We start from the raw sequence: 19,755 nt of genomic DNA, 5'->3' as shown, positions 1-19,755 counted from the left end.
TAACAGCAATGTAATGCCTTTTCTGGCTAATTTTATTCGTCTTACCTCCAACAAAGTGGTCACTACACAAGCGCTGGTATGCCGAGGGCTGCCAGTCTGTTAATTTTTTTTAATGGCCGCTATCCATCTTCTCCGTCGGGATCTGATAAAATGATAACCCTTGCCTTGTTTGTTGATGGTTACTACATCCAGGTGCACAACAATATAGTGGCATGATGGAAGTCTTGCTGAAAGTAAAAACTTTCTTTGCTGCCGTTCCTCAATGCTGGCTGTGGTAAACTACTGGTAGTACACGTCCAAAATGGCGGCCGCGTTTGTCATGACGTCACGTGAAAAGGGTCTATAGGCATGCGTGATGTTATTCACCGGCACAACGCAAGGGGGCGCGAAGTCGCTAGGAGTAGTTGGTGGGTGTGGTTAGTGGAGTGTTTATCCTCCGGTTACTTATAATGACTAGAACTTTTTTTTTTTTTTATAATGACTAGAACTGGAGTCGTATAGATGTCCGTACTTCCTCACTTCCTCAATCAACCGCTCTTCGTGCTGCTCCATCTTCGCTCGTGTTTTTAAAAATGGCGGTCGTGAAAACAAACCAAACCGGGAAAGTAGGGAAGCGGAAGTGCGTGTACAGCGGATGTAGAGTGGACCAATCAGAGCCCTCTTGTCTGCGACGCTGTCTGCGAGGCTTCTGCGGTGGTCACAATTTTTGGGAGGTGCGCGCAGAGCGTCTGCGAAGGTGGGGGGGCTACGCAGACACTGTCTGCGATGCCATCTGCGAGGACTGGGTTGTCAGCATAAATTGGCCTTCACTCGTTCCAGAGCGCTCATAGAGTACACATCAGCTATTTACATTCACCGATTCGTTTCTGCGTTAAGGCCAATTTATGCTGACAACCCAGTCCTCGCAGACGGCGCCGCAGATAGCGTCTGCGTAGCCCCCCCACCTTCGCAGACGCTCTGCGCGCACCTCCCAAAAATTGTGACCACCGCAGAAGCCTCGCAGACAAGAGGGCTCTGATTGGTCCACTCTACATCCGCTGTACACGCACTTCCGCTTCCCTACTTTCCCGGTTTGTTTTGTTTTCACGACCGCCATTTTTAAAAACACGAGCGAAGATGGAGCAGCACGAAGAGCGGTTGATCGAGGAAGTGAGGAAGTACGTACATCTATACAACTCCAGTTCTAGTCATTATAAGTAACCGGAGGATAAACACTCCACTAACCACACCCACCGACTACTCCTAGCGATTTCGTGACTTCGCGCCCCCTTGCGTTGTGGCGGTGAATAACATCGCGCACGCCTATTACTCCCCGCTCAACGATAAATTACAACTGTCTGCGAAAAGCTGTCTGCGAAAGCCTTGTCGCAAGAGCATGCAGAGGCCTTTAGGCTGGGCAGACACTGTGCGATTTTTGGCCCGATTTTGACACGATTTTCACTCGTGCGACTATTTTGGAGATCGGGCCGATTTTTGGCTCAATCGTGCGTCTCGGATCGTGCAGGATACATGGGGTAACGATAAGCGATTAACACCTCACGACCTCCTCCCGATCGATTGGATGAAAATCAAACATGTTTGAAATCCTGGTCGCCCATCGTGAGGCTATCGCACTGTTGAAGCAGCGTCACGAGCCGATTTACCTCAACCTGTCACACTGCACGTGCACGAACACAGATACGGAAGAGAAAACAAACACTGAGCAGCACTTCCGGTCTCCTCCTCTTCTTCACGTAATTAGAGATGGGATTTATGGCTCTTTGATGGGATCCGCATCTTTGTGATCCGTTCTTTGAAAAGAGCCGTTCAAAAGACTGGCTCATTTGGCTCTTTTTAAATATTTATTCAGTTTTAAGAAGCCAGCGTCTAAAGAAGCCAGATCCCTCTGCTTAGACAGTGATGTCAATATTTCTGGACATACCTTTTATATAAAGCAACCTAGACTTACATTATTGTAACCCCTAAACGCTCATAAATAACCATTAAAAACAATGAGGGCTTCAATGAATGTCCATGCAGAACGGCTTTTCTGTAAAAAAAAAACCCACTCAAGAACATAGTTATCAAGAACGCAAGAATATTTTATAGAAAAACACTTGTTTTACAAAAATATTTAAGTCTGAGATACAAAACAGATAAATAAATAAAATACACAAAAATGGAACAGACAAAATGACGATAGAATAAATTAAATGAACGTCTGTGCAAAGTAGTTTTCCCACAATATTATCATTAATATCACACAACAACATTATAAACTATCTGAAACACAGTACAGGAAAAGAACGACAGAAAGAACGGCTCCCCCAGCTCGAGACTCGGTTCTCATCGTTCATGCCTAGGAGCCGTTCAAAAGAATCGGTTCGTTCGCGAACGTCACAACACTATTCACGTTGCAGTTCCGGATACAAGAATCTGGAAGTATGGAAGTACAGTGTGAGCAGTCAGATCGCATCCGAGCATCGGATCGTATAGTGCGAGAACAGGAATCGTAAGCTGCGTGCTGTTCACCCCTGCGATTCACTCGTACAGTGTGAGCAGCAGCTAAATACCGCGATTGAAAAAATCGCACAGTGTCTGCCCAGCCTTAGAGGGCTTAGAAGCTTGGATTTTTTAAGAATTTAGACATCTGAAGTGATGGAGCACTACTGTGATAGTTTGGATAAGCAGGCACGGGAGCGTTATGCTGAGAAGGCATGTTTCATTGGGAATGTTGCCCCATGCACTGTTAGGCTGGGCAGACACTGTGCGATTTTTTTTTTTTTTTTTTTTTTTCCCAATCGCGGTATTTAGCTGCTGCTCACACTGTACTTCCATACTTCCAGATTCTTGTATCCGGAACTGCAACGTGAATAGTGTTGTGACGTTCGCGAACGAACCGATTCTTTTGAACGGCTCCTAGGCATGAACGATGAGAACCGAGTCTCGAGCTGGGGGAGCCGTTCTTTCTGTCGTTCTTTTCCTGTACTGTGTTTCAGATAGTTTATAATGTTGTTGTGTGATATTAATGATAATATCGTGGGAAAACTACTTTGCACGGACGTTCATTTAATTTATTCTATCGTCATTTTGTTTGTTCTATTTTTGTGTATTTTATTTATTTATTTACCTGTTTTGTATCTCAGACTTAAATATTTTTGTAAAACAAGTGTTTTTCTATAAAATATTCTTGCGTTCTTGATGACTGTTCTTGAGGTTTTTTTTTTTTTTTACAGAAAAGCCGTTCTGCATGGACATTCATTGAAGCCCTCGTTGTTTTTAATGGTTATTTATGAGCGTTTAGGGGTTACAGTAATGTAAGTCTAGGTTGCTTTATATAAAAGGTATGTCCAGAAATATTGATGTCACTGTCTAAGCAGAGGGATCTGGCTTCTTTAGACGCTGGCTTCTTAAAACTGAATAAATATTTAAAAAGAGCCAAATGAGCCAGTCTTTTGAACGGCTCTTTTCAAAGAACGGATCACAAAGATGCGGATCCCATCAAAGAGCCATACACTACGTTCACACTGCAGGCTGAAGTGACTCAAATCCGATTTTTTTGCCCATATGTGACCTGTATCCGATCTTTTATTGACAATATGAACAACACGGATCCGATTTTTTCAAATCCGACCCAGGCCGTTTGGATATGTGGTCCTAATTCCGATTCCTATCCGATCTTTTCATATGCGACTTCAGTCTGAACCGCCAGGTCGCATTCATCCGACTTACACGTCATCAACAAGCCACAAACGTCACTATTCTGCGCTGAAGTAGGCGGCGGGTCTCTCAAAAAAAGTTACAACAACATGGCTTTGATGTTCCTTTGAACGGAGGTTGCAGTCACTACCCTGCAGAACGCCTGAGCCAAAACCCTTGCCCTCTTCCTTCTCAACCTCCTCCTTAACATCAGGCTATTGTGCATGTTCTGGCTCCGTCGCAACAACAACTGCATCATCGCCAGGTACTCCATGCTGGCTACTGTCATACACAGGAAACTTTAGGTTACTTCCGTAAACACTGGCCATGCTCACTGCGTATGACGTCGTCGTATCCTGCAATGCGCATGCGGAACACTTTTAGGTCGCTTTTCGTTCATACTGAGGATCACATACAAGTCGCATATATTTGTTAATGTGAACGACCTCACAAAAAAATCGGATTTCACAAAAAAATCGGAATTGAGCATTAAGCCTTGCAGTGTGAACGTAGTGATAAATCCCATCTCTAATTACGTGAAGAAGAGGAGGAGACCGGAAGTGCTGCTCAGTGTTTGTTTTCTCTTCCGTATCTGTGTTCGTGCACGTGCAGTGTGACAGGTTGAGGTAAATCGGCTCGTGACGCTGCTTCAGCAGTGCAATAGCCTCACGATGGGCGACCAGGATTTCAAACATGTTTGATTTTCATCCGATCGATCGGGAGGAGGTCGTGAGGTGTTAATCGCTTGTCGTTACCCCATGTATACTACACGATCCGAGACGCACGATTGAGCCAAAAATCGGCCCGATCTCCAAAATAGTCGCACGAGTGAAAATCGGGCCAAAAATCGCACAGTGTCTGCCCAGCCTTAGTGAGAAGGAATGGAAAGCTGACCCCAGCTTGTTGCCACATGTGATGTACATCGATCTTGTGAACTATCTAGTGTTTCACCCAAGTCCATTTTGTGAACTAAAGGATTTCCAGAACTACAAGAGTATGGAAGCATACGATAGATTTTAATGCCATTTGATGCAACAATGCACTGCAGTAGACATAAGCTACCTAATGTGACAAATATATCCATTAATCATTGCTGAAAGCACATAGAAAAGATAAGTTTGTATCACATTTATTTTAGTAACTATGAAATTCAAGACAATTTAACCTACCTGTCACAAAGTGATCAGAACAAATCCGGATACAGTCAAGTTGTCCTAAATTTGATCGGTTGATGGCAGCCAGCCACTGTCATCTCCTCTGCTCGCTTTTCTCCTGTGCTGCAATTCCCTGGTTAGTCACGACTTTAGGGAGTCTGTGGAAGCTTTTGCCACCCTTTTCCTCCCAGCTACTACAGCCAACAATGACACACGTATTCGGCATTGTCACCCCTTTTTGCTTCGCTGAACAACAACAATGCACTGACACAGAGAGCTTTGACTTCCAATATGGCCGCTGCTGACCTTGAAGCACTCTATTAAAGAGTGGACGGACGATGTTAGTAAGTTCCCTGGTATACAATGGCCAGATATATACTCGTACCTTATTGACAAGACTTCAGTGTACACCCACGAAAAACTTCGTGCCTACAAGTCTTTAGACGCATATGATTACGTTATGTGCGGGCATGTACAACTTGATTAACAATGGGACATTCATATTCATTTTGTTTTAATCAAATTATGCCAGTGATGTGATGGCAATGTGGCTTTAGCTACAACAGCAAATCCCAACACTAAACAGCAATTTGCAGGAGGTAATGGCATGAAAGGAATGATAGTGTAAAGAGTGCAGCTAAGAGAAATCAGAGCTGCGTAAAAAGCGAGAGGCAGAGAGCGGAAATGAAACTGAACGGGGCGGGAGCTAGGTTAGAGCAGTCAGCGCAAGTTGGCATTTAGAGTGAGGGCACACAATTTTACCTTTCCATCCTTGCTTTAAAATTGTGAATTTCGGCATACACAAATAATGATGGCACAAAATCTGGACTGCTTGAGTCAAGCGAGACCTCTCCTACAAACAAAACTGCATGCTAAGCTAAGTTAACATGCTAACAATATTCATTACACTGTGTAACTATGACCCAGCTAATCAGACAAACGTTACCAAAGTATTTTGCTACATCAATAAACGAAGACTAGAAAGAATAAAAAAGAAAGATTTAATAAATAGCCTGATCTTACCTGTGATGAAGTGGGCGCTGCAAACCCGCGCGTTTTTGATGGTGCTTTCATCCCAGTCTACACGTTTGATGGCTTGTAGCCATAGACGTCGGCGATTATTTTTTTTTTGGAATGGGTGAGATCCTGCTGGAATTCTGTACATTTTAACCCCATCACTGCTACGATTCTGACACCCGACAACACAACAACTAGGCATCGCTGAGTCTTTTTTGAGTCCAGGCTGCGCGCGCAATTTCCGCTTACGTATGAATGACGTTTACTGCAAAGGGGTCTATTATATCATTGGTCACTGAACTGGAAGACAGTGTATCTCAACCAATCGTGTGAAGTGTTTTAAAAATACCCAAAAGCACATGGCATATCGTTCTGTCTCAGCCAAACATAACAATGTCAAAACGCGTGGTCACGTTGAAAGACCTTTTGGATGAAAAAAGGAAACAAAACAAAGATGCGGAAGCCGTGAGAGGCCCTTCATATAATCTTTTTTTGTTCACCTTGTTATCCCGAGATAACGACATAATTAATTCAGGATCTCGAGAAAACAACACAACTAATTCGAGATCTCGAGAAAACAAAGCAATTACTTCATGATCTCAGCTGGATCACTGTATCTCCGTCGGTGGAGACGAAGCCGGGCCAGTCTTCTGCGGAGGTGCCGCGGACTCATTTTGAAATGATCCCTTATTAAAAGACTTAATGCAATCTCTCCCTGTGTCAACCCCTGATCAAAATATTGCCTTATTAGGTGATCGATTATTCCAGACATTCTAATGACCAAAGTTGCGTCTATACAGAATGAGAAATAGCCCCAAAGTCAGCATATCACAAGCCTCTTGGCGCACCTGAATGAACCATTTCTCAGCCGTTTACTCGAGATCATGAATAACGGTTTTGTTTTCTCGAGATCTCGAATTAGTTGTGTTGTTTTCTCGAGATCCTGAATTAATTATGTCGTTATCTCGGAATAACGGTTTTGTTTTCTCGAGATCTCGAATAAGTTGGGTTGTTTTCTCGAGATCATGAAATAATTTTGTTTTCTCGATCTCGAATTAGTTGTGTTGTTTTCTCAAGATCCTGAATTAATTATGTCGTTATCTCGGAATAACGGTTTTGTTTTCTCGAGATCTCGAATTAGTTGTGCTGTTTTCTTGACATCCTGAATTAATTATGTCGTTATCTCGGGATAACAAGGTGAATAAAAAAAAGATTATATGAAGGGCCTCTCTCGGCTTCCGTACGAAGACACAGAAGTGACAGATACTAATCCAGCCGACATTACGCAACCCGATACAAGATATTATGAAATAGATTTAATCTGTTCTTGTATAATGGTAGGTACTGTAACATTACTGTAAATAATAAGAGATTATCATGATATACTGTTTAGGAAGTCTGAATTTTGGGATTATCTCTAGTCATCTATGTCAAACTAGTTTAAAGAAGTTCTACATGAATGCTAGTTGTTTTTTTTTGGTTTGGGAGTAATTTGTTTAATTCAGTTTAGTATTATGTTATTAATCATATTCAAATAGTAAAGGTGCTTAGTTGATAAGATATAAGTTTGTGTACAAATATGATCTTAGAGTAATTATGACAGTGTGAAGACATACTACGAGTCATTTGATTCTGATTGATAATGGGTTTTGAAGTTTGAATTTGATATAATGCCAATATACAATTAGTTTGATAATGTTTGGTGTTATGTAAGTTTTATTTAAAAATATTCTGAAATATATTTAATCTGTTCTTGTGTAATTGTAGGTCCTGTAAGATTGTAAATGATGGAGATTATATACTTTTTAGGAAGTCTGAATTTTGAGATTCTCTCCAGTCATTTATGTCAAAATCTAGTTTAAACATCGGTAGATTGTTTAATGTTTTTCACTTTCATGAAAGGTGGTCTGAACAAAACAAATATGATAGCATTTTTAAATATTTGATAGTGATTTTATTTTATTCAGAAAGTCAGATTTTTCATATTATTAATTAATAGTGGCAAGACTACATGGATTTTAGACTTAACTATATCAAATGATGTAATATTAACCTAGTCATATTTGATATGCAATATTATACTACTGGTGGTCAAATTGGTAAAAATAGGCTAGTCACATGATTTATAGTAAAACAGAAAACTAGTCATATTTGTAAGGTTTTGCAGTATATAATTCTTCATATAGTTTTTGATCTAAAATCTTTACATTTTTAAAGTTCAGATCTGATCATAATGTTTGTGCAATACTATAGACTGTGGATAAGTGTTGGCTGATATGGTTTTCATATCACTGTATTAAAGGATATGTTTAGTGCCATAATTATATTATATAGATTAACATCTGATATGAATGTTTGTTACATGTCAACCTATACGGAATGTCCGTATTTTATACAGATTTGATTCAGTAACCGTAGTATACGGGCGTATAAATAAAGTTATACGGATTCTTTAAAAAAACTTCAATATTTATTTAGAGCTATAATCAATTCCTACGATGATAAGAGCGCATAACATTTACAAACGTACTGTACACCACAGACAGCCAGTAAAGAGTCTTATGAAATCGCGCGTTATCTTGTGGTAGCGAGACTTCGTTCCACTTTTGATCATGCGCACACCGCATTGCGAGAATCCCGCCAACCGGGAAGTAACATTTTGTCTGAAACGCGTATCTCCACCTGAGCGACTTTCACTAGCGACTGAAAAGATTCTGAATGGGCACTCCGGCAAGATCAACACAGACACTTGCTGTGACATGCAGCCTCGTGAGGTATTGGTGCAGAGCGCTAAAAAAGCTGTCATGGAGTACAATTCAGAACATTAGAGTGACACTTTGTGTTTTTGTCGAACATTGGAGCTTTGTATTCATTCTGAAGGTTTATTGTTATTAATATTGAATAAAAAGTAACTTGGATATATCATTGTTAATTATCATTCAAATTTTAGGTAAATTATTTTAATTTGCATCTTATACGGATTTTATAAGGGAAATACGGATTTTGGAGGTTGGTTATACAGGTTTGATTGACCAAAGGCTGACATGTATGACTATATTTAGTTTTATTAATGAAACTGTTCTGTTTATAGATGTACTCTTGAAAATATCTACCAGTGTATTACTTATTTTTCTGTCCCCACTAATTGGAACAAATGAGGGATATTTTTACTCATGTTAATATTTTGTGTCCCCTGTTTCTACAACTAGTGAGGGATCCGTCCGCTATTTTCAAATTCCTACATTAGGCTCTGCCCTTTAGGATGTCTGTGTTGGAGAATACATCAACTGTGTGTGTGTAATGGATGTTTTTCCTCCTGCAGAGAGTCAGGATGGTGTGTGAGCTGCTGCTGTCCTCAGTCTGGCTGCTGTTTGTGGTTTTCTGGGTGGAGACCATCAGCGTGTGGTTGTTCCTCTGCCTCTTCTATCAGGACAGAGCTTTCTATCACTGGGGTGACGGGTGAGTGGGTTCGACACGTAACAGTGTTTTCCCCGGAAAAAAATGTAAAGCCCGAAATCCTGGCGTGATAATACGCAGACGATTGAGCACCGAACACGAAAATAGATGCTCTCAGGTGCGTTTTCAGGGTCTCTGAGAGGTTTTAGATAGATTTCACCAGTGTTTTCAATGATTTCTGACCTAAATAGTATACACATTTTGAAATTTCATCTCGAAGTGATCTGTGGTTGGTAGAAGAGAGCAACTGGACTTGCTTGAAGATTTTTGAAACCGTTTCACCTCTCATCCGAAAGGCTTCCTCAGTTCTGTCTGACTGATACCCTGTCCACACCAGGGCTTGAAATTAACTTTTTTTCTTTGTGTCCCCCAGTGGTCCCGAATTCTGTGTTGTATTGTCCCGAATGGAAGCAATAGTGTCCCCATTTTTTTCCTCTCTGAAATAACCAGTGGTTAATATTATCATATGAAGTTACTATTATATTTGTAACTATGCGATTTTGAACCCTTTATATCATTTTTACAATAAGTCACAAGACACAAGCGACACATGTCCTATACATCATCTACTTCAAAATTAGTTATTGCATTTTCAGTTTATTAAACTTTGGCGATCTCACTGTATGAATAGATACCCGTTTATTTAAAGGGGCCAACTAGCTCATTCAGAAAATGTTTCAACTCCCTACATCTGCAGTACACTTTAGTTGAAAATAAGACCCCTTTTATGTTTGTTTCATCTACTTATACCTTGAATATCTGTTGGCACTTATAAGGCCAACTTATCATTTTCACCATTACCGTTATCCATTTTTATGAACTTTCCGTTATCCATTTTTATGAACTTTCGCTGCCAAAACGTGGGTGCAAATGTTAGCAACATCAGCATAGTGGCAGGTCCGAGCCTAGTTGTGCTGCTGACTGACTAAACTTTCTGAACTAGAAAGACACCAAGAAAACTCACTTATTCTGTTGAACGGTATCTTCCGTCAATATCATCCGCATCATTCCTGTTGTATTTTATAACGTGTCTAACAGTGTTCATTCAGTTCATTCAGTTGCTCGCGTTGCCTGCAGACCAGGCGATGACACTTTGGATCCTGAAGGTCCCGGAGACGTTATGTCTGGGCTTTCAGTTTCTTCCCCGCGGTCGGTCCGCTTCAGCCACTTCAGCATTTTTGTTCTGGCAAGAGTCGGCGCAGCGTGTGCGCTAGCAATTCCATTCCAAGTCCATATAATGCGGACACCGGCCGAAGATTCTAGAACAGAATGCGCTGCTCTGTAGCCTACGGATGCAGGTGCATCGAAAGTGTAGCTACTATGTATTTTTCGCTGTTAACGTTTTAAAATTAAAATTGACAAATTAGGTGAATGTCTACGTATGTGTTACGGCTTTGTAAATAATATTAATGTAGAACTTTTTTTCTAGATCTATTTTTTCCATTGTTCCGGTATTGTCCCAGATATGATAATTTTGTGTCCCGATGACATTTTTTATGGTCCCCGGGACATCGGGACACCATTAGTTTCGAGCGCTGGTCCACACTAGGGATTTTTTACCGATACGATACTACTTTCGTACCGCAACACCTGTCCACACTAGCAACTATACTGGTACTGTAGCGGTATAACTGTATCGGTACGAAACCCACAAATGTATGGGTTTCGTACCGGTACTGTAGCGCTTCGCTGTAGTGTGGACAGATGAAGCGGTTCTGTACCGATACAAATATAATGCGCATGCGCAATGAACCATTCCTACGTCTTCGCTGAATAAAATAGTGAAGAACGGAGATTCGTTTTCTTTGTTTCTTTCTCAACTGCCTCGTGCGTTTTATACGATTCGACTGAATAAATGACCAGAAATACAGACTGTACACTGACAACAAAAAGCACACACACGTTGTTTCATCCGCCATATTCTCGGAAGGAAGTTACTCGGTAACCACGGAAACATTTCGCGCACACGCATTTCAACTACCGTGAAAGAAAACCGCAAACATTTCTCGCTAGTGTGGACAGATGCACTAAACTGTACCGGTGTACTTTGTATCGATACAGTTATACCACTATCGTACCGGTATAAGTGTGAACACAGCTTAATAGGGAGTGTTTATCCTCTCATGGATCATCATAGAATCCGAATCAGAATGCTGATGGCTGCATTGTAGGTGGCTGATGACCCCCACCTCTGTTCAGTGATGGTCGTTCCAGGTTGACGAAAATGAACGATCCTCTCTGGCTAAGATGTCTGCCAGTTTTCTGGAAGTCCTCTCGTACTCCTGCACCAGTCGAAGGGATCTCATCCCAACGTGTGTAGAAACATGTCTGTGAAAGAATCTGTCATCCAGCAGGCTTTCGTCTAAACCGGGGAACAGGGGCGCTGCGCCCTCTTACTCTCGGCGTGCGCCCCCTTACCAAAATGCTGATTGAACCCTAGGGCTGGGCGATATGGAGAAAAAAAAATATCTCGATATATTTTTGCTATATCTCGATATACGATATATATCTCGATATCTATGCAGGAAAAACAACCCCCAAAAAACAGACACACCAAATTCAGCAAGGTGTTTTTTTTTTTATTGAAGTGCAAACAGGTAGGCAGCCAAGTGCCTAGAGGTAGACAGGTACTAGTAACAAAGTGCTTGTGCACCATTTTTAACATGAATTATCAAACCAAGGAAGTAGTATATTGCCTTATTTTAATTACAAACATAAAACCTAGGGTAGGCAGTTCTTATAAAGTGTGTCTTAAACATTTAAGATAACAAAAAAAAAACCCTCATTTCATAAATAATAATTTGACTTATAGAAATAATACATATTGCCTTCCCTTTCCTTAAAAACAAAACTCAAACTCATCTCGCTGCATTAACTCTCAGCCTGGCACACTCCTCGTACGAAAGTTTGTGGCGTACCTGTAAATGGTTGAACAGGTTCGTGGTGCTCGATGCTTTGGTTGCCACCAATTTCTTGCATTTCCGGCAGTAGACCTCTTTCTGTTGTTCGTCCGACGGTTTAAAACCAAAATATCTCCATATAATGGAGCCATTTGTCCTTTTTTTGGTACGAGTTCTGCCGCTTCCGGGCTTTCTGTGGGCGCCGCCATGTTGAATGAGTTAACGCCGCCTACACGCGAGGGGAGGGGGTACAAACACACGAAGGAGGCGGGGCGGGCAGCACCATGGCACAATGAAGGAAATTAAGCACAGTGGCGAAATCATATTAATTTAGAGCATTATCTCGATATATACGATATGCCAAAATCTTTTTCGTGTTCATAAAACATATCGATATATTACAAATCTCGATATATCGCCCACCCCATTGAACCCCAAGTCACACTTCGGCCATGCACTTGTATGCTACTGCACAACATGCAGTCTTTCTCAAAACGATCTTTTCTCCATGAAAACATCCCAGCAACACCACGTGACAGTGTGTCTGATCATCAAATATGTTATAATTACTCCAGAAATATTCCAATCATGAGCAATTCCAGCGTTATGGACGTGACACTTGAACTCAAAATGGCAACAAATGACCCAGTGCATGTTTTATTGTCTCCCAGTATTTAAACAGGTGTTGCATATTTTAAGGCTGTACCATACTGGAGAAGTGATAGAACAAGAACAATTCCCATAGTACATCTAGGGCATGCCAGAAAATGCCAATAAAAGATGCGTTATGGATGTGACAGAAAAAGTATCACTTTTCTTGGGTGACTGTACATTTTTATCAAACTCTGTGAAACTGTAAACCTAATGTCGAAATGGAGATATCCATTTGATAGAGGGGTCCAAGGTGAATATTAAAAAATCTTTGTTTAAAATATTTTGTATTTCATGCAGAGTTTCGGAAGGAAAAGTCAGCGTTATGGATGTGACGAAATTCCGTTATGGATGTGACGCGTCTGAAATAGACATGGCATATGTTTAGAAAATCAGCAATTTAAGCACCATAACCCTTTGAAAAACTCTCTAAATATCAGCTAAAACTATCAAAGTTCTTAAATAATATTTAGGATGGCTATTGTTTTGCTGTTTTGTGGATTTTAGCATACATTTCTGTGGCTTGTGGCAATAATATAGGATTGTACATGATCAAAGTTGATTTTAGCTTGGGGTTTACATTATAAGAAAGAAAGACTGACAGTGACGTATTAGGTTGGTTACAGATTGGTTCAACTTATTCACATCTGTAAAATACAGGCCTAGGTGATATCTCTGGGAGTGGTTTTGATGTATTACATGTTGCTTTATTTTTGCATGGTGAGGTTGACATTTACATGGAATTGCCCTCATAGTAGATACACCGCCAGACGGTGCAAAAACAATCCGAATTGGTGTTTTCCAGACTGAGGCGCCATGTTGTTTAGTTGTCACGGCTGCTCTTGCGAGATTTGACATGGGTTCCATACAAGGTCAGCTGACTTGTAGAGTGAGATTTCTCGAGACTGAATGACCTTTCACCCACCGGCGCGGGAGCTTTTGACAGAAGTAGTTCGCGAGTTGTTTTTGTTGACGCTTGGGCATTTAAAGATGTCATCCCGCGGCACGAAGCGGAAGAAAGCCAAAGACTGTCCGGGGCAGAAGAAGATTACTTCTTTCTTTTCAATGTTGACAGACAATTTGTTAGAATTTCCCTCTCAGATAGCCTCAGAATGTCCCATTGGAGCCTCAATTTTTCAAAGGCTTCGCACGGCAGAGGGGGGGACGGACAACCGGCGCCATCCCCCCCCCCTGCTTCGCTCCCTTGCCATGGTGAGCGCCCTCATACTAAATTTTTCTAGAAAAAACCCTGATCCAGGTACATAGTAATCTGTGGTTGTTAGAGTAACTGGACTTGCTTGAAGATTCTGTAAGACTACGTTCAGACTGCACCCTGAAACGACCCATATCCGATTTTTTTTGCCCATATGCGACCTGTATCCGATTTGTTATTGACAATCTGAACGACACAGATCCGATATTTTCACATGCGACTGCAGTCTGACCGGACAGGTCGCATTCATGCCACCTACACGTCATCAACAAGAGACAAACGTCACTATTCTGCGTTGGCTAATCCCGCCTCTTTGGTGGAAAACAACAACATTTGTACAGTTTTCGGAATTTAAATAGACTTTTATAGAATTGATCAAGCTAATGGTGGATTTGGTAGGGACCTGGATGTTGATCTGTTAGCCTGATTAAATAAAACAGTTTCTATAACTGATTTATAACTTAAACCATCCTGTACCACATCGCCAGGTCTCGCCTCATCTCCATAGCAAACTGCACTGGTGTTTCTGCACCTTGAGCCAGCGCTGAGAGAAGTTGCAGAATTCAGCTGGCTATAAACAATCTAAATAAATATTTATAAAAATGTAGAAAAAGTTTATTAATATGACAAAATAAATATGTGCAAATGATTAAGCCTGAATTAAGAGTTTGGTAATACAGCGGCCGTATCCCAAATGACTGCCTACTGAAGCTCGAGTGCACTATATAGTAGGGCTGCACAATATATCGAAAAAGTATCGATATCGCGATATCATAGTTTGCGATACACATACCGCAAAAATTACTTAAATTTCGATAAAAGGCACATTTTTCTGTGCCGTCCAATCACATTTGAATGTCAACAAGCGCCGCGGGATAACTCCGCCTCCTATTGCAAAACAAGTAAAAGCCTCGTGGTGATGGCGGAAGGTGGGAGCGGTAGCAAGTGTGGTGAGACAAACTTGTGTGAGGAGGAACTGGTTTCCAAAAAAAAAATGCACGTCTGCTATTTGGAAGTACTTTGGATTCAGGAGGGATGACGTACTGCAAACTCAGGTACTTTGCAAGACATGTACCTGTAAAACAGTGGTGGGGCGGCTCACTGGGACAAACACTAATGTACAGCAGCATAAAAACATAAAACCGTGCTATCTCTCACACACACACACACTACCGCTCGCTCGCTCGCTCACTCACACACACACCACTGCTCTCTCACCCACATGTGTTATTAACAGATTGTGTGTGAGCTTATGGTGAATCTGTGTCGCTCACCTTCATCTCCCGGGAGCCGCTGAAATTGCCATTCTGAATGCTTTATGTTAATGTAATGTAGTTTTCAGTTCATTTACTTCAACTTAAGACATTTTCTGCTGCGCTCACAAAAATTAAGAGATTTAAAGATGATTGATGGACACCATTGCAGGTGTAGCCATGTTTTTCCAATAAAAAATAATGTTGGAATGGAAGCGATGCATTGGGTGCTTTTTTTAAATGCTAGATACAGGGCAGAACGGCGAGTAGAGGTAAGAAAAACAGTATATATTTAATTATCGTGATACATATCGATATCGAGATATTCAGTCATGTTATCGAATATGGCATATTTTTCTGATATCGTGCAGCCCTACTATATAGAGTTTAAAAATCCTTTACTTCCTAGTAACATGTAGTGCACTTATATAGAAATTAGAGAGACATTTAGGAATCAACCCTCGTTACCAGGCTACACGTTTTCACTTCAGTTCAGAAACAAAAACACACACGAGACCTCACACTTTAACACTAACCAGATAATTAAACAAACAAACAAAAAAAAGAAATCATTAAACTTGAAGAGTGCGCTTTTTTTTTTTGTTTGTTTGCATATTACGTAGATGTGCTTATTACGTGTCAATTTGCGCATGCGGGACACTTTTGGGTCGTTTTCCGTTCATATTGGAGATCGCATACAACTCTCATAATTGGTAATGTGAACGGCCGAACAAAAAAATCGGATTTCACAACAAATCGCATATGGGTCGTTTCAGGTTGCAGTCTGAACGTAGTGTTAGTCAGACAGAACTGAGGAAGCCTTTCGGATGAGAGGTGAAACGTTTTCAAGAATCTTCAAGCAAGTCCAGTTGCCCTTTTCTACTAACCACGGATTACTATGTACCTGGATGACTGCGAATCTTCACAGACACCTCAAAGGGCATATCACGGGTGAATTCAGGAGCAAGATCAGTGTAATCCTCTTATTTTATATTAAACTTTGGTCAAATATCTGTCGCATTTTGTGCAATTTTTTTTACCTTGCGCAATACCAGAAAAACAGGGATGAGAATTTTCTGACGATCGTTTTTGAGACGGATGTAAATCCGTTGAGAAATTTTTTTTGGGGGGTATGGTTAACGATCTGTGGTCACCTTAAAACGTCTTGATTCTTGGTGGGCTCCGGGTTAACACACTCGAGTCTTTCGACGTGTTGTAATTAACATTCACTTTTGCGACAACGTTCGACTTATTTGCGGTAGAATTTCCGTGAATTCCCATCGCGTGCAGTGTATAAACACAAGCACGCATGCTCTCCGTTCACCGACCGTACACGCTGTTTGACGATACGCATTTGTAACATCGGAAAGACGCTCGTATTCAGGCGGGATATTTTAGCATATCGACAATGGCAAAAGTCTGAGATAAGAAAGAAGAGGATCGAGCGAGGGAGATTGATAAAGGTGCAGGAATAAAGAACTGTTTTCGATGGGCTTGGTTAGAAAGAACACTGAATGTCGAGATCACAACGAAGCTCGGTGATCACATAGGGAAAATAGACGTCCCAGGAAAAGCACTTTGCTCATTGTGTTCTGACATGATAAACTCCGCTAGTAGAGCGGCAAGGACGATCGAACTTCACATACACACCAGAAAACACAAAGGTAGGTCGAAAATGATTTTGCCTGTTCAGTGATTTCATTATATTTATAATGTAATATCGCATGAATCAATGCCATGGTGTGTGTGTGTGAACTTAAAAAAAATTTCCAGTATGTAATGCCCATTGTACATGCCTGTTCTTTAACTCAAAATCACCATCTCGATCTTCAGATTGACCATATGGTGTCTGTATTACATTCCACAACATCCTGTCCAGATAAAACCTAGTTAGTCCACACAACAGCTGAAAAGGAAGCGATAAGTGATGTTGAATGTTGCCTGCTTAATATGCAAGAGCTCCTGCTACCATGATCACATCAGAAGAAAGCTTAAGAGAATTATGATAGAACTTTTTTCTGGTTTGCACTTCATTTTAAAGGATTAGAGCAGTGGTTCTCAAACTTTTTATACTCTGTACCACCTGAAAAAATATTGAGCGCTCTGAGTACCACCATGATGACCAACATTATAATATAGACCCTTTTCAGTCACGTGACCTTCGTAAACGCGACCACCATTTTGGACATGTAGCGGACTTCGGCTCGAATTGGTTTGAATGCGAGGAAGGCGACAAACGGAGAACATACAAGAAAAAGGAGCGAGATGCAGAAAACACCTTCGCTATCCAGCGACGTAGGGCATTTACAGGGCGAGCAGAGGGAGAAATAACAGTAACGACACATTAGCAACGCCGTACAGAAATAACGGTTTATGGCACAGACCCTTTCGGTTCTCGCTCATCTAGCTGCTACAATGACTGCTTAGACTGCAACAATAATACCTAACACACATTTAAGTATCCGTCGTAAAGACGTGAAACTCGTCGAGTGACGAGTGTGTTCATTGATAAGCTAACACAATCTAAAAGTAGACATACCATCACACTGCCCTGGCGCTGTGTACAGTTTACCTTCTACGGTTTGTGCACTCACTATTTGCCATTACTTTCTCCAACCCAGTGTTACAGATTACAGGGAACGGCCTGGATTTAAGAGACAAATACATGTTCCTCTTGTTTTGAACACTTAGCCCATGTTTACATTAGACCGTATCAGCGGATCATCAGATTAACGTTTTTAAAAGCGATTAGTGTGCACACAGCAACACCAATACACGATTCGTCTGCACACAGCAACACCAATACACGGATACGCTCGGCTCCGCAGGCATCCTGCGCTCCAAATCACTCCGCCCTGAACAGCGAGTGCCCTCTGGAGGGTGCGCACTCCGGCCCTGCGCAGCTCACACAGCGCGCGAGTGAAGTGCACAAGCCACGATTCGGGACTGAGCCGCTGTGTGTGTGATCCCAGCGCAGATCACTTACCACTCGCAAGTGGAAGGATGGCAAGCCTAAAGACAATCGTTTTTTTTTTTTTGTTGTTGTTACATAGTCAAAAGAGGTGTCGGATCACTGGATCCAGTGTAAATAGCTGCCGGAGCCAACGCCCGAGGTTCCGGAGCGCGCTCCGGCTTGCTCCCCCTCAAATTAAGCGCTGTTTGTAGGACACTGCCTGTGATCTGTCCTACAGTCTACCAACAGCAAAGGAACACAACGCTAGCTAATGTCGTTAGCTAATAGCTACTATAGAAGAACAAAGAGGTTAAAATGGGTTATTTTAGCCTATTTGGTTACACACTCGCCGCCACAGAATGTTAACAGCAATGTAATGCCTTTTCTGGCTAATTTTATTCGTCTTACCTCCAACAAAGTGGTCACTACACAAGCGCTGGTATGCCGAGGGCTGCCGATCTGTTAATGGCCGCTATCCATCTTCTCCGTCGGGATCCGATAAAATGATAACCCTTGCCTTGTTTGTTGATGGTTACTACATCCAGGTGCACAACAATATAGTGGCATGATGGAAGTCTTGCTGAAAATAAACACTTTCTTTGCTGCCGTTCCTCAATGCTGGCTGTGGTAAACTACTGGTAGTACACGTCCAAAATGGCGGCCGCGTTTGTCGTGACGTCACGTGAAAAGGGTCCATAGCAGCATAGGCCTTCCCTATTAGCTTCAGCCACACAGGAGAGATGTTTATTCCTTATTATGGTTATTTATTGATAGCTGTTAACACCGAATCAGACATTTACAACTCTGTCCAACAATTCTCACATACTCCTACATACACAGCGCAATACACACTCAAATTGCAACTGAATGAAAATGGCACAGAGCCATCTCTCATCTCATCTCATTATCTGTAGCCGCTTTATCCTGTTCTACAGGGTCGCAGGCAAGCTGGAGCCTATCCCAGCTGACTACGGGCGAAAGGCGGGGTACACCCTGGACAAGTCGCCAGGTCATCACAGGGCTGACACATAGACACAGACAACCATTCACACTCACATTCACACCTACGCTCAATTTAGAGTCACCAGTTAACCTAACCTGCATGTCTTTGGACTGTGGGGGAAACCGGAGCACCCGGAGGAAACCCACGCGGACACGGCGAGAACATGCAAACTCCACACAGAAAGGCCCTCGCCGGCCCCGGGGCTCGAACCTGGACCTTCTTGCTGTGAGGCGACAGCGCTAACCACTACACCACCGTGCTGCCCGGCACAGAGCCATACAGTACATATTCGACCTCCTAATCTGGCCCACAAATAACACAAACATCAAGTCTTTTTTTCTCAGCAGAAGATATGTGAAACATCAAACATCTCAGCACAAAAAAAGGAAAAAAAAAAGAATCCTGAAGACTTGCATTGCCACAAAAATGTAAAAGCCAGACATAATTTTTCACATTCTCACACGTAGCTACACATTT

The 19,755-nt window shown here is 41.7% G+C and overlaps 1 long non-coding RNA gene across 1 annotated transcript in view; it reads left to right on the top strand.

Annotated features, from left to right (window-relative positions):
• LOC132900176 (uncharacterized) overlaps nucleotides 1-19,755 on the top strand; it is a 38,897-nt gene that overhangs the window by 3,223 nt on the left and 15,919 nt on the right. The window contains exon 2 of the long non-coding RNA XR_009656760.1: nucleotides 9,172-9,308. This is a non-coding gene — a long non-coding RNA (uncharacterized LOC132900176). The remainder of the gene's footprint in view (nucleotides 1-9,171; nucleotides 9,309-19,755) is intronic.

This window comes from Neoarius graeffei, chromosome 16 (genome assembly GCF_027579695.1).
Source record: "Neoarius graeffei isolate fNeoGra1 chromosome 16, fNeoGra1.pri, whole genome shotgun sequence".
Classification (NCBI taxonomy): domain Eukaryota; kingdom Metazoa; phylum Chordata; class Actinopteri; order Siluriformes; family Ariidae; genus Neoarius; species Neoarius graeffei.
The sequence above is the reverse complement of the archived record's forward strand: the minus strand, read 5'-3'. Positions and strand labels throughout refer to the sequence as shown.